At 39.7% G+C, this 12,466-nt stretch overlaps 1 protein-coding gene across 2 annotated transcripts in view; it reads left to right on the top strand.

Annotated features, from left to right (window-relative positions):
• LOC133483404 (guanine nucleotide-binding protein G(i) subunit alpha-2-like) overlaps positions 1 to 12,466 on the top strand; it is a 64,551-nt gene that overhangs the window by 1,376 nt on the left and 50,709 nt on the right. The window lies entirely within an intron of this gene.

Below are 12,466 nucleotides of genomic sequence, written 5' to 3'. Positions count from 1 at the left end.
TCCATGCAGTCACATTTTGTTCAATCATCCTAAATGCATCTTCATATTTACCTCAGAGATTAAGTAAGGGGAATGGAAGTCATGCACTGCACAGAGTGCTTAAAGTTAACGTGCTGTGTTGTATTAAATCTCGTGCTCACTGATTTCAAACGTTAAATGAGCTGTTTGAGCACAAGAAACACATTGAACACTAACACCTTTTTAAGGGAGTCAAAGTAGCTTGGCCTTCAGTGGCCACCTCTTAATACCGCCGCTATCGTGTCACAATCATAAAAACCATCGACACTATACAAAAATGCAATAAAACGGCACACAACCGTGCCAGTGCCACATACATCATCAAGAGCAGTTCAGAATTCATATCTATGTGACAAAATACACAAAATATTTTAATAAAATACATCACATTGACCAGAGGTGCTATTAATGTGTGCGGATCGCTACATACATGTTTTGGTAGTCGAAATTGTTAGTAGTGTGAGTCGTATCGAACATCTCTACTACGAAGTGGAGAATACACTTTCGGGAATAAATGAATACAGTTTCATGGAACAATTTTAGAATTACATTAAGTTGCCTTGTAAATGTTGGTCAGTGCTTCTGATAGTGTTTAGGCCAGCAGAGAAGACCTACCATGTTGTTCTCAAGATAGCTAGGACGAAGTCAACGGCACCGGTGCGCTGCCGGTTGTCGCCAGCTAGTGCACTCTAGGCCTGCACGAGATTGGGGGAAAAAATGCCATTGCGGTTTTCAGTAACTCGGCGATATATATTGCTGTGTGAAAAAATTCAGAATAACATACCTGTGAAAGTTGTGATGTGAAAACCGGCACACATTTTTCTTTTTCCCGCTATATTTTTTAGGACGGTTTATAATCGCTTCAGTAGAAAATAAATATACGAAGATAATTGCGTGAAGTATACGTCCATTTAAATGCACAGTGGTATTGAGCAGGTAAGTGTCCAGCAAGACATGAAGTTTATCATTTCTTTTCATGTCGTTATACTGCAGTACGTATAGGACATTCTTAACATTATTCATTTTTTTAAATCAATCTGTATTTTTACACATATTTGAACATAATACGCATCAGTACATCTATATTTGAGTGCAGTAGTTTAAAGTAAACAACATGGACTGCTGTGTCCACCTTGCGACTGGATCAGACCACAAGATTTTAATTTACTATCGTGGCTGATTTCATAGACACATTTTGTCAGGAACCCTATGACGCAAAAATGTAAAGTCTAGCATGTTTGTAGTGTGACAAATGAAGAACCCTCCGATTTAATTATACAACAAACATGACTGCTGACGTCGACAATTAGAAGTACGTCTTGAGACTTGCTCACCGTTGTCAACATTTATTCGCACGGTCAAACCAATGTTTACCAAAACTTTAGAGCATAACTCGACAGAAAGCCAGAATGTTTACGTACAAACGTTAGTGCGTAGTTATGTCGCCTGCTTGCGAGCCATATTAAAATTATGTGAACATTACCTCAAGCTCTTCTTGAAGAATGGATAGTCCAAAGCATCCTCCAAAGCACCGGGGGACAACACCACACCTCTCTGCTGCATCACGTGTTATTTGAAGAATTATAATTTACCGTAAATTTGGAGCTAATCTTATTAGCAAGTCTAGCTTTACTTATCCCCGTATACCAGCACTTTGGTTAGCGGACAATTGTTGTTAAATTGTTAGTTTAACGTGACAGTTTGGCCAGTAAGGTACAGCTGGGCGTGACAAATAAATAAACAGCTTGAAGCAAGAACGTTTTGTCTTTTATCTGGAGAATGTTTTGTGAGCCTAAACTCCTCACAGTACGATTGTGATTGGTGGAATGATGCGCGCAGTGAATGTTGGTTACCAGAATTCTTTTGCTCCCTACATCGCCCAGGACCTTTGTGATGTGACTATTGCACATGCTCACATCACGATTATGATGATCAAACAATATATCATGCAGCCCTAGTAGACTCCACGTTCTCTCGGTTGCTTTAGGAGATCATTAACTATTTCACTGCCATTAACAGCTATAAGTCAAATATCTATTTTAACTGGGAGGGCTGGGAGTGTTTAATCAATCAATGAATCGATTTACTATGCCCATCCCTCAGTGGAACCTCCAAATTTGATCGTTTAAATTTCGCCTTCTTCACTACAGAGAAAAAGGCTCAGGTTATTATTATTATTATTATTATTATTTTTTTGTCATTTTGTTTATTCTAAAAGTAGGAGGAGCAACAACAACAAGTATTAAGAACAGAAGCACATGCAATGAGACGCACAAGAAGAATATTCCTTGGATGTTTTGTGAAATTCGTGGATTACCATTCAAAGCATTTCCACTCCCAGCGTGTCCCAATGGAGCATCCAGTGTTAGAGTATTTTGCCGTCAGCCAATTAGAGATGATGCATCGTTGAGCCAGCACTTGAGCATCAATAGTCATGTGGGTGAGTGAGCACAATAAAGATTCAGGTTGAGGAGACTGTAAAGTCGAGGCAGTGTAGTCAACTGCTAATGTTAGCATTTTGCCACTTGCTATCTGACAACTGGCCCAATGATTTTGATTATTCTCTTGTTGTCTGTCTTTTAAATTATGTCATTATTCATTATTGCCGTTAGCAGTCATATATCTCAGTATTGAGTGTGATGGTGGTGTGACACACTTCAAGGGTGCTACATTACACATCCAAGTATTATTATTTTTTTCTTCTGCCATTTAGCATCTGATGCAGCAGCTGAAAAAACTCATTTCTTTCTTTCTTTGGTCACATCACCTGACTGGAACTGAGCCTTTGAGCCAGACGCTGATGTAGGACTTTTAAGAAATGTTGATCTTAGTCATATTGTTCATCAATCCATGTAATGTCTCATCAATTGTGAATGAATTTACTGTAGGATCTGGATAATATCGTCTCTTTTGCTGTGTTTAAGGCAACTTCACTTGGTAAAATACCCTGCAACTTTTGCGTTTAAATTGTTGGCCAGTCAGAATAAATATTTGTTGACTGAGCCCTGCCGCGAATAGCAAAAAATGCCAGTAATTGACACTTTCCCTAAAAATGGTTTATAATTGCCTACATTAATAGCTTAAACTGTAAATATACCACAGACTATGATCCCAAAACACTTGAGTATAATTTCAAACTCATCTGGTTTACAGATGATTTAATTTAAAAAAATGTACTGGACTTTCATGTATGTCGCCTTAGCAACCGGTCAAAATACCAATTATCAAGCAAGAAGTAGACCTGTGTCGTTTGTTAACTTGAGCTTTTTAGCCACTTAGTTGAGAAAACATGTACACGTGACGAAGACTAACTTACGCTAACAACCCCAGCTAAATTTAGGCCCTCCTTGACCTACAAAGATCTTGGGACTGTTGAGATGTATCGCTTCAGAACTACTTCCTTGACACCAATTACTTCTTTCCTATTAGCAAGGACTTTAGCAGCCGATTAGGGCATTACAGAAAGAGGAAAAAAAAACATGTGAATGGCAAACCACGAATAGGCGGTATTCACTGTACCATCATCAGTGCAAGCATGCATGGAGGGCTATTGTTTGGTATTTCAGCATTGATGCACCAGAGAACACCATGTGTAAGTCTTTGTTGATTAAACCAGATGAGTTTGAAAGGTGTTATTGTTCCTCCGTGAATTTATTTTTAACGCTACATTTGGCGTATATTTGGTTTGAATATTTGTGTTTATGGGAGTTGCTGAGGAAGTGTCATCAAGCTCATTATCTTGCATAATAGTGCCATGTTCTGTATAGAAGGTGTTTTCAAGTTTAGACTAATTTAAAAAAAACCCTGTTCAGAAAGAGTGCTTTAATATGTTTGTCATTTTTCAAAGAAACGGGTAGGTCCTCCTTTTCAAAGAATGCTGTTTGATAATGTTGCTGTGGATGTGTTTGTTTGTAGGGTCCACAAAGCCGCTGTTGTCTAAACAAACCGCTGAAACAACACAATTACCAGTTTTCCGTTAGAAATTTTGACAGGCTATCATGATGGTTCTAAACTTACTATCTAAAACAAATGTTAAAATGTTACCTTTTAGGGGAGCATATAACACAGCTGGGGACTGTGAAGTTAGATTTTGACTGTCTTCACATCTGAAGGTCAGGGTTATCAAAATATCTCAGGTTAATGTTTTTGTTTTTCTATCACTTTTACCACTTGGATGTAATAGTACTCCCATGACACAGACATTAACTGGCATGCTTTTTGTAAATTCCACCTGAGTTAATAGTATTTCTTCATTGTTCATTTACAATCATAACCACAATGAAACCGAACAACCTCTCTGTATTTGTTTTCGCACAAAAGAGTAGATAAGAAAATAAAAATGCTATGTGGACATTTTTCTAAAATGCCAAGGCTTTCTGTAAATGATGACCTGAACTGAAATGTCCTTGGCTAGGTAGCATGATAGCTTATTTTCCATTTAGTTATGAGATCAATGAAATCATTTGTAAATGTCACAGTTAAACCAAATACATAGTATTATCGTGGGTGCAGTGTAGTTAAATGTAGTTTTAAAGCAACCTATGCGCATTATCAAGTTTTGGTAAAGTGACTGTATATTGTTGCTTTAGTTTTTCCACCCACCCCAATGTATTCAAATCCCTGTTTATTACAACGATGAGATGACACTGCGCTACTGTGTGCAAACAAACAAATGCAATTACTAAGTGTTTTCATTGTATGTGCTCTCTGGTAATTGCACCAGAAAGGCTTTGGTTGGTTTTTTTTCTCCCCAGGGAAAGTCATTAGTTAATGTGAAGTGGACAGTTAAATACATACAGGCTTAAAGCCCTCATTAACAGGTAACGCTCCCTCCCTCCCTGTAGGGTCCTTGATTGACATTTCATTTCTTCCCACTCCACAATGGACTTGTGGAGATTTTCTCATGATTTTTTTGGCTCAATATCAATTTCCAGTTTTGTATTAACACTAAGTTCCTTGGCACAATGTTGTCGTGAAAATAACAGCATGAAATTGGAGTGTTTCTGCATAATGCACTGTACACAATTATGCACACAGAAGAACACGTGGTAGTGATTTGACAGGCGGCACTAATATGCTAATATTTTGGCACGTTACCTGCAAGCACAGAAGTATGCGACTTGTAGCACAAATATAAACTACTTGATAACGTGGGTGGACAGTTGTTATTTTAGAACTGGAGACACCAGCCGTTCACTGTATTACCCTCCATGGAGTCAGTGTTGGTTTGGTTCAGTCTACAATGTTGACTCAGCCTGCCTGCTAATTAGCTGCTAGCAAGCGTCGTGCAGACCCACTGAGCGTGACCCACAGCCAGTCCCAAAATAAAGTTTTTAAAAATAACTCCCAATTGCTGTCCAAAGCTTCTTACATTGTTAGTGAAAGGAGCGCCAACACGCCCATTCAAAGAAACTCATTGATTTTGCCAGTTGGCTTGACTGCTAGTGGCTCACTCATGCTCAGTTCTGCTGGGCCGCCACTTTTGTGACGCATGAGGGGAGAAGAAAAGCCATGGAAAAAAAAAAATAAAACACATTTGCGCATCACCTAACTAAAAAAGTAGTCATGCACTCTCTGGATAACAAGTAAAAGATGACCATCAGGCATGTAACAGTTGCATGCATATTATCCTGTACAACTTCAGTAGTTTGTAATTAGCCGCCCTTCAAATTAGGAATTGACTAATTTTCACTAAACAATTGATTTTGCCTTCAGACACAGTTAAAAGTTCCACAAAATTCTTAAGAATCTGATCATCCATTTTAATGCTCATTCTGACATCAAATTGTGCCTTTGGCAAATAGTTCTGAAGCTGAACATGATCCATTCTGGGATACTGGATCAGAAATGTTTGAGTAGTTTGCCTGAAAATCTTGGTCAAATTACCACTTGAACCTCAGGTGTATTTGACTTCATTGTGTGTTTTTTGTTTATTCTGGAGGCAGATGGCTTTGTTTTTTTTTTCTCCACAGTTTTAGAAAAAAACATCTGCAAAATGCCTCGCACTTCCTGTTTCCTGTTCCTTTGACTCAAGAACCATTGACCAATTTCAAGTCAGCCTGAATATATTGAATAGCCTTCCTTTCTTTTTAAACAATAGAAATGAGGCAGATTGAACTAACGAGCTGCAACAAAAAATGGATAGATTAATAGTTATTGTATGTGGGTAAATACAGCATTGTTTTTGTGTTGATGAGATAGACAGGGAGCATTTTCATTAGTCTGGATGCTGGCAGTGTTTCATCGTGCACCTGGTGGAAAAATGTCAGCTAAAATTTAGCTTTCAGCAGAGTCCTTTTTTCCAGTTTGATGGCTACCAAAGGTGACACATTCTCCTGCCTCTCAGTCCACGTGTTCCTCGGCGCATCGACTCCGAGTTCCTCCCTGTAATTAAAGTGGTTAACAGGCACAATAACAGCTAGCTGGGGATATTGGAAAAAAATGACTGTGATTTTTATGTATTTTATTTTGTGACGTGAAATAATACAGGATCAGTGTTGGGGAAGTTCATTTTCTACGCGAACTAGTTCAAAGTTCAGGTTATAGTTCCAAAGTTCACTGGTCCAAAAACGAACAAGTTAATATATATATTTTTTTTGCAAATTGCAAATGTTTTTGTAGTTTATTATTATTATTATTTACTATTATCATTTTTATTATTGTTTGTGCTATTTGCTCAGTACTTGTAATTATTTCACTGTGTACTTTTTACTCTTAAGTAATTTTTTTGGAGGACTACTATTTATACTTTTACTTGAGTCACATTATTGTCAAGTAACAGTACTCTTACTAGAGTACAATGTTTCGCTACTCTACCCACCTCTGGAGCGGACATCCTCTATTGCAACTCTTACGTTTAAGCAACATTTTTGCTCATCCGATCAGCCATTGTTGTATTTGTTGCACTGGTCTTTTGTATTTTCGCATTGAGCCCTGGTTGTGGTTTAGGGTTAGGGAAGCACACATAACATCGGTGAGTTGATCCGCTAGTACAACTTGTATTAATTAGGAAACGCACTTACACTTATCTAATTAGTTTACGGATGTTAATGTTAACTGTATTAAGCGACGGAGCGATGTTAGGGATTATGTCACAACACAGAATTAACTAATTTCAAATTCAGAAATGGTCAATAAAAACAGAGAAATACTGTACTTAATAATAATAATATTTTCCTGGAGGATGCATTTTGGATTAGCCTTTGAAATTGTTAATAGTGAAAAATAGTGAGACAGACAATGATTTTAGTCAATTATTTTCCAGAATGAGAGTGCTTAAAGAGGATGATGCTATTGATGCGGCACAGGTTGAAGCAGGCATCAGGTGCAGGTGGAGAATGGGCCTGGTTTAAGCTTGAGGCCAGAACAGAAAAGCAAAGAAATTAGGCAAATTTAATTATAATCTTAAATTTGTACATCAACATGTACTTGAGCAGTGTAAATAAATGTTTTTCTGCGTGATGAGTCTTCCAGATTGCTTAATTTATGTTAAAATAAAAAAATTCTATGTCCCCCAGACCCTCCGCCACCTCTAAATTGCACACGATGCATATTTTCCTTATTCATTTATTTTTTATGGTACTATCTAGGCTAATATTGTATAAAACCTATTTGTAGGAATTCATAGCGTTCTGAGAAATTACTACTGACTCTAGAGCTTTGTTCGTTGTGCGTGCCCTTTACCTCTGAAAATAAGTGAAGGAAGAGGAAGTGGACACTTAAGCGTGCAAGCTTGTAGACAGCATACATACAGACGGAACAGGAACTGTTGCAAGACGGAGAAGCGACGTCAGCCTCCCCAAGTCAAATATAGTTTCCTGCTCCAGCTCTCGTGGGGAGCGGCCTGTTCAGGAAATTAATATTTTTCCCAATTTCTTAGTGTTTATTTGAAAATCTCTTTGTTTCTTTCCACCACAAGAGTTACTCCCGTATAATCCCAAATATGGTGCATTGGCTACTTTATTTATTCCCTGCTGGTGTGTAGTAGTGAATTAGTTGAAGTAGTTTATTGTGTACGTTCAATCAATTTAATAAAATATCTACCTCTGGTTGTTGCCTGCAGCCCAATTTTTTATTTATTTATTTATTTTTGGTCCTGTTCGGCTGTTAGGTCAAGCAGAATAGAAAATCTGTATCCCTTTTATGTTGAAACACTTAAAGAGTTTTTAAGCTTGCGCTGTGGTATTATAATTGAGGTTTGAGAATCAGACTTGATCAATCGAAGAGAACAGTTTCTAGAAGGGAGAGAGAAACTAAGACAAAAGACAAAGCACCAATTGTAAACAGGATGAGAGAAGTAAATCATTAAATTATCTACAACAATGAAACATTAAATATGAGTGTTGCATAGGGCTGTAGTGCTACACCCTGTGAGGGAAGGACAGGACAAGATAGAACAGGACAAGGACAGGAGAAGAAGCATGCAGGACAAGGGTCGTGAACCCGGCTGTACAACTGAAGTGTGGTGGCATTAATTATGTAAATTATAAAAGTCCACAGGACGAGAGTGTAAGTGAGGGGATACACAAGCGATGTGCATATTCATGAGTTATTTGTTGCAGTAAGTGCGTGACCCCACACCCAGTGAAAGAGTTCTAGGACTGTGTGCCTGCGGATACATGCAAGTGAATTGATACCGTTTTACATGCACAAAGACTAACAGAAGTGTCCTGTAATTGTCCTGCAGCCCAAATTTTCTAATCAATGAGGCATTTTTAATCGGGTAAGTGCCCTTAGATTTGTGCTTGCACGTGGCAACTTGAGATTGTCCTGTTCAGTCAGGTGCACTCAAATGTTTGCTATATGTCACTGTTCGGCTTTATCACGGTATTAATGATGCGGTACGCTGATTATTGTGGTACTGTGGGAAAGATCACGGTATTCATCACGGTCACGGAAAACATTATGTTTGAAGAGATGGAAGTATATAAGATGATTTATTTTTGCAGTGATATGGAGTGGACCTATTTTAGATTTCATTTTTGGGACTAATGGAATGTAATTGCGGAGGTATATGTTTTAACAAGAGTTAAAATCGTTATTCCCTGTCCGTGTGAGGTTCATTCACCTAGGATTTTCGAGTCACTAGTACACCACTAAAGAGTGACACTGTTAAAATATGCTTAAACAATTGGGCGGCGAGAGGGGGCAGCGGTGGCGGTGGTGACATAGGGAGATCCAATTCACGGCGGGTCCCGGTGGCGGCCGCCGCGAGCCAGGATGCTGGCTTCGCGAAGTGGAGGTCCACGGCAACCGATGCCGACCCGTGGGTCTGCGCTTGCTGGGACAGAGGCCGGCCTGAACAACAAGGCGCCTCTGTCTCGTCCAGTCGATTGTGAAGCGACAGTTTGACAGGCGTAGTATGCAGTAGAAGTTGCGAGGCTAACCCATTCCTCTCAAAGCTGCAGTCATTCGGGCCAGGTAGCCAATCAGTGCATTTCTTTAGACTTGGACACGGTCACATGGGTTACGCGTCCAATCGGGTGAGTTTACACTCAAATGAGGAAGTGATGCGCTCTACAGCCTGGCTAAGCAGCTTGGCTTTGTATAGGTGGCACAAAACTACATTTTAAGGACAACAGCTCATTATTTTATGCCGAGACAAGGCCACGACGATATTCGAGGCACTTTTAATTTCAAAGTAACGTGAATATTGTGACATCCCTACATTCGACAATAATTTTTTCGATATGCTTGCCCGATCGGGAATATTGGATGTTTTGCTAGCTTACCCGTAACCATTTTTGACATGGCACGGGCAATCGAGAATCTAAACTTCGAGCCCTGGTCACTCCGGATCGCGGATTACTTCTGTGTGAAGTTAAGGGACACGTTTTAAAAGTCCTCAGCATTCTTGGGGTGCAGTGCTTTTATGCCCTATGTAATTGATAGATCCAAATACTTCCGTCTCCATGACTACATAACTAGAGGGAAAAATTAATAATTTCTAGTGATTTGGGTGACCTGACGCTTGAAACCGATCTGTACATACTTTTCCCCTCTGTGTTCCCTATTTTGCCCCAGGGCTTGAAACTATTTTGGTTTTCAGTTTCCGCTTGGGACATGGTGGAGATTAGCAAGTACAGTTCATGCAGTACTCCCTGCAACGGTGTTTATTTTACCAAGGCCCTGCAAAAACACAATTCACTCGTCAAGTTTGTGTCCTCCATCGCATTGCCGCACACAATGTAGAGTTTTATCTTCCCTCCTAGTCATGCTTACATGTTCAAGTTTCTTTGGGAAGTTTGGGATTGTGCCTTTCTTTGTGTGATCATATCACTAAACATGTACTGTAAAGCATTATCCCGAGTCACCCCTCCCACAGTCCATTTCCTCCTCCTCGCCATTATTGGAAATGAGCTCATTTCACTTCCCCCGCCTCCAACCTCATCGCTTTATCCTGTCATTTTCTGAGTCGAAAGGCCTGCCACTCCTGGAATCTCCTTGGGGCCTGCACTTACACCCAGCTGAGACAAAGTACAGTTGACCAAAAAGGACAATGGTGGCGGTGACACCTAATGTCAGTGATGTGGAATCAAAGCCGGAGGCTAATGAGTAAGGCGGAGGTTAGACGGTGGGCTGGACATATAAATTTAACATTGAAATGATCTGCCCTGCGAGTTGTTGCTTTTGTTGTTAACCTTTAAGACCTCTTTTACTGAAAGAAGTAATCACTTGTTGTTTTGTGGGGATGAGTGAGGGAACCACATAAAGAGTAAAGTAGTGTCTACCTGATGGGAAGGTAGTAAAATTATGTCAACAGTTGTGCTCTCATAAGCCAGACTAATGGCGCTTTTCCATTGGCAAAACTAGGTGGGTAAGGTTCCAAGCCTGCTTAGCCGATACCATAACTTAAATCCCTCCTGATCATTCATTGGGCAAGAATATTTGTCATCCCTGCGTCTTTGTGACATTTGAGGGGACAACTAAACATCTGTTGCTTTGTCTTACCTCTGTATGCTACAGTGTTGTACTCGGCAGTCTCTGCTTTGCTGCGGGTTGCCATGTAGTCTCCTCCAAAATAGTAATTTTCTTACCGTGGCTAACAATAAGAAACGATTCTGATTTATATATGTTCAGTGTGTTGCGTTTTTCGCGGTTCCCCGCTACCATTTTGAAGTGAAAACTTCAATACGAGGTTGACAGAGCTAGTTGGCACTGTAGAGAGGAGGGGAATTCTGAGCTGCAGCCACAGACACAACAAGTAGAATGCCTAGCATAACTAAACCAGGACGGGTCTCTGTGGGGGTGAAGGATGGTGGGAATAGTTTGGATGTCACACAGGGTGAAATGTCCCCCTACCCCCCAGGGGGCTTCAGGGTGATTATGTTGTGACAGCTCCACTTGGCAAGACTGTATTTGAATGGTCAATTTGCTTCGCTAGTATTATCTGGCCTCAGTTTTTTTTTTTTTTTGTCTTCATAGGTGAGGTATACCAATGATGAAAATTACAGGCCTCTCTCATCTGAAGTGGGAGAATTTGCACAATTAGTGGCTGACTAAATACTTTTTTTCCCCACTGTATACCACTCACCCTGCTTTAGAGGCATGTGTGTAGTAAATTGATAGAAATGTGAATTCCACAAAAAGTTGGAGTGATGCACGATGGCTGTGTGTAATGACTGCAAATGTGGCTTTGGTGCTGTGAGGACACTGGTAATGAAAGAATTGAAGCCATTTGCTATTTTAGGGCCAGGTGAGGCAAATTGATCTGTCACATTTTTGCCACATTTCATTTTGTTTGTGGTGCTGCTTTTGAGGCTAACACAAATGCTTTCAAGCTCTCTAACCTTTGTTTGGTTATCACACTTGGTGGAATTGTGGTTTTCTTTGCTTTTCATTTTTGGACATATTTCGTGAATGAATGAGCTTTGTTGTGGGTTGAATTATTTCGGGCTTTTAATAGAGCATATTAAAACATAACAGTGTAACATGTTACTTGTCGACATGAAAATACATATACATTTGTCTGACATACTGTAAATCAGGATGAAGTGGCAGACTAGTACCATCAGAGATCATCATGATTGCTGTGGGAAATTATCCAGTTTCATTCAATGTGTAAAAAAATTATTCATCGCAAATGTATCTTTGTTCAGCTGTCTATGCCAGTGATGTATAGTGACAGGCAGAACAATTTAATTTTCCATTAAATGGCAGAACTAAACCCGTCTATCCACCTGTTGCCATTCATACAACAGAATAAGTTATGGCTTCCTGTGTGTATATCAGATTTGTGTTGTGTTGTGTTCAAAAACATTGAAAACCGGAACTGCGAATCAGTTTTACCACGTAGATTATTGTGGAGTCGACGGAGAGTGGGACGGCTGTGTCAGTGTGTGTGTGTGTGTGTGTGTGTTTGTGTGTGACTGTGTGCGTGAGAGAGAGAGACACACACACACTCAATCTGCAATCTGCTCTTTCACAGACGGTTGTACACGTACTACAA

The sequence above is a fragment of the Phyllopteryx taeniolatus genome, chromosome 9 (genome assembly GCF_024500385.1).
Source record: "Phyllopteryx taeniolatus isolate TA_2022b chromosome 9, UOR_Ptae_1.2, whole genome shotgun sequence".
Lineage (NCBI taxonomy): Eukaryota > Metazoa > Chordata > Actinopteri > Syngnathiformes > Syngnathidae > Phyllopteryx > Phyllopteryx taeniolatus.
The sequence above is the reverse complement of the archived record's forward strand: the minus strand, read 5'-3'. Positions and strand labels throughout refer to the sequence as shown.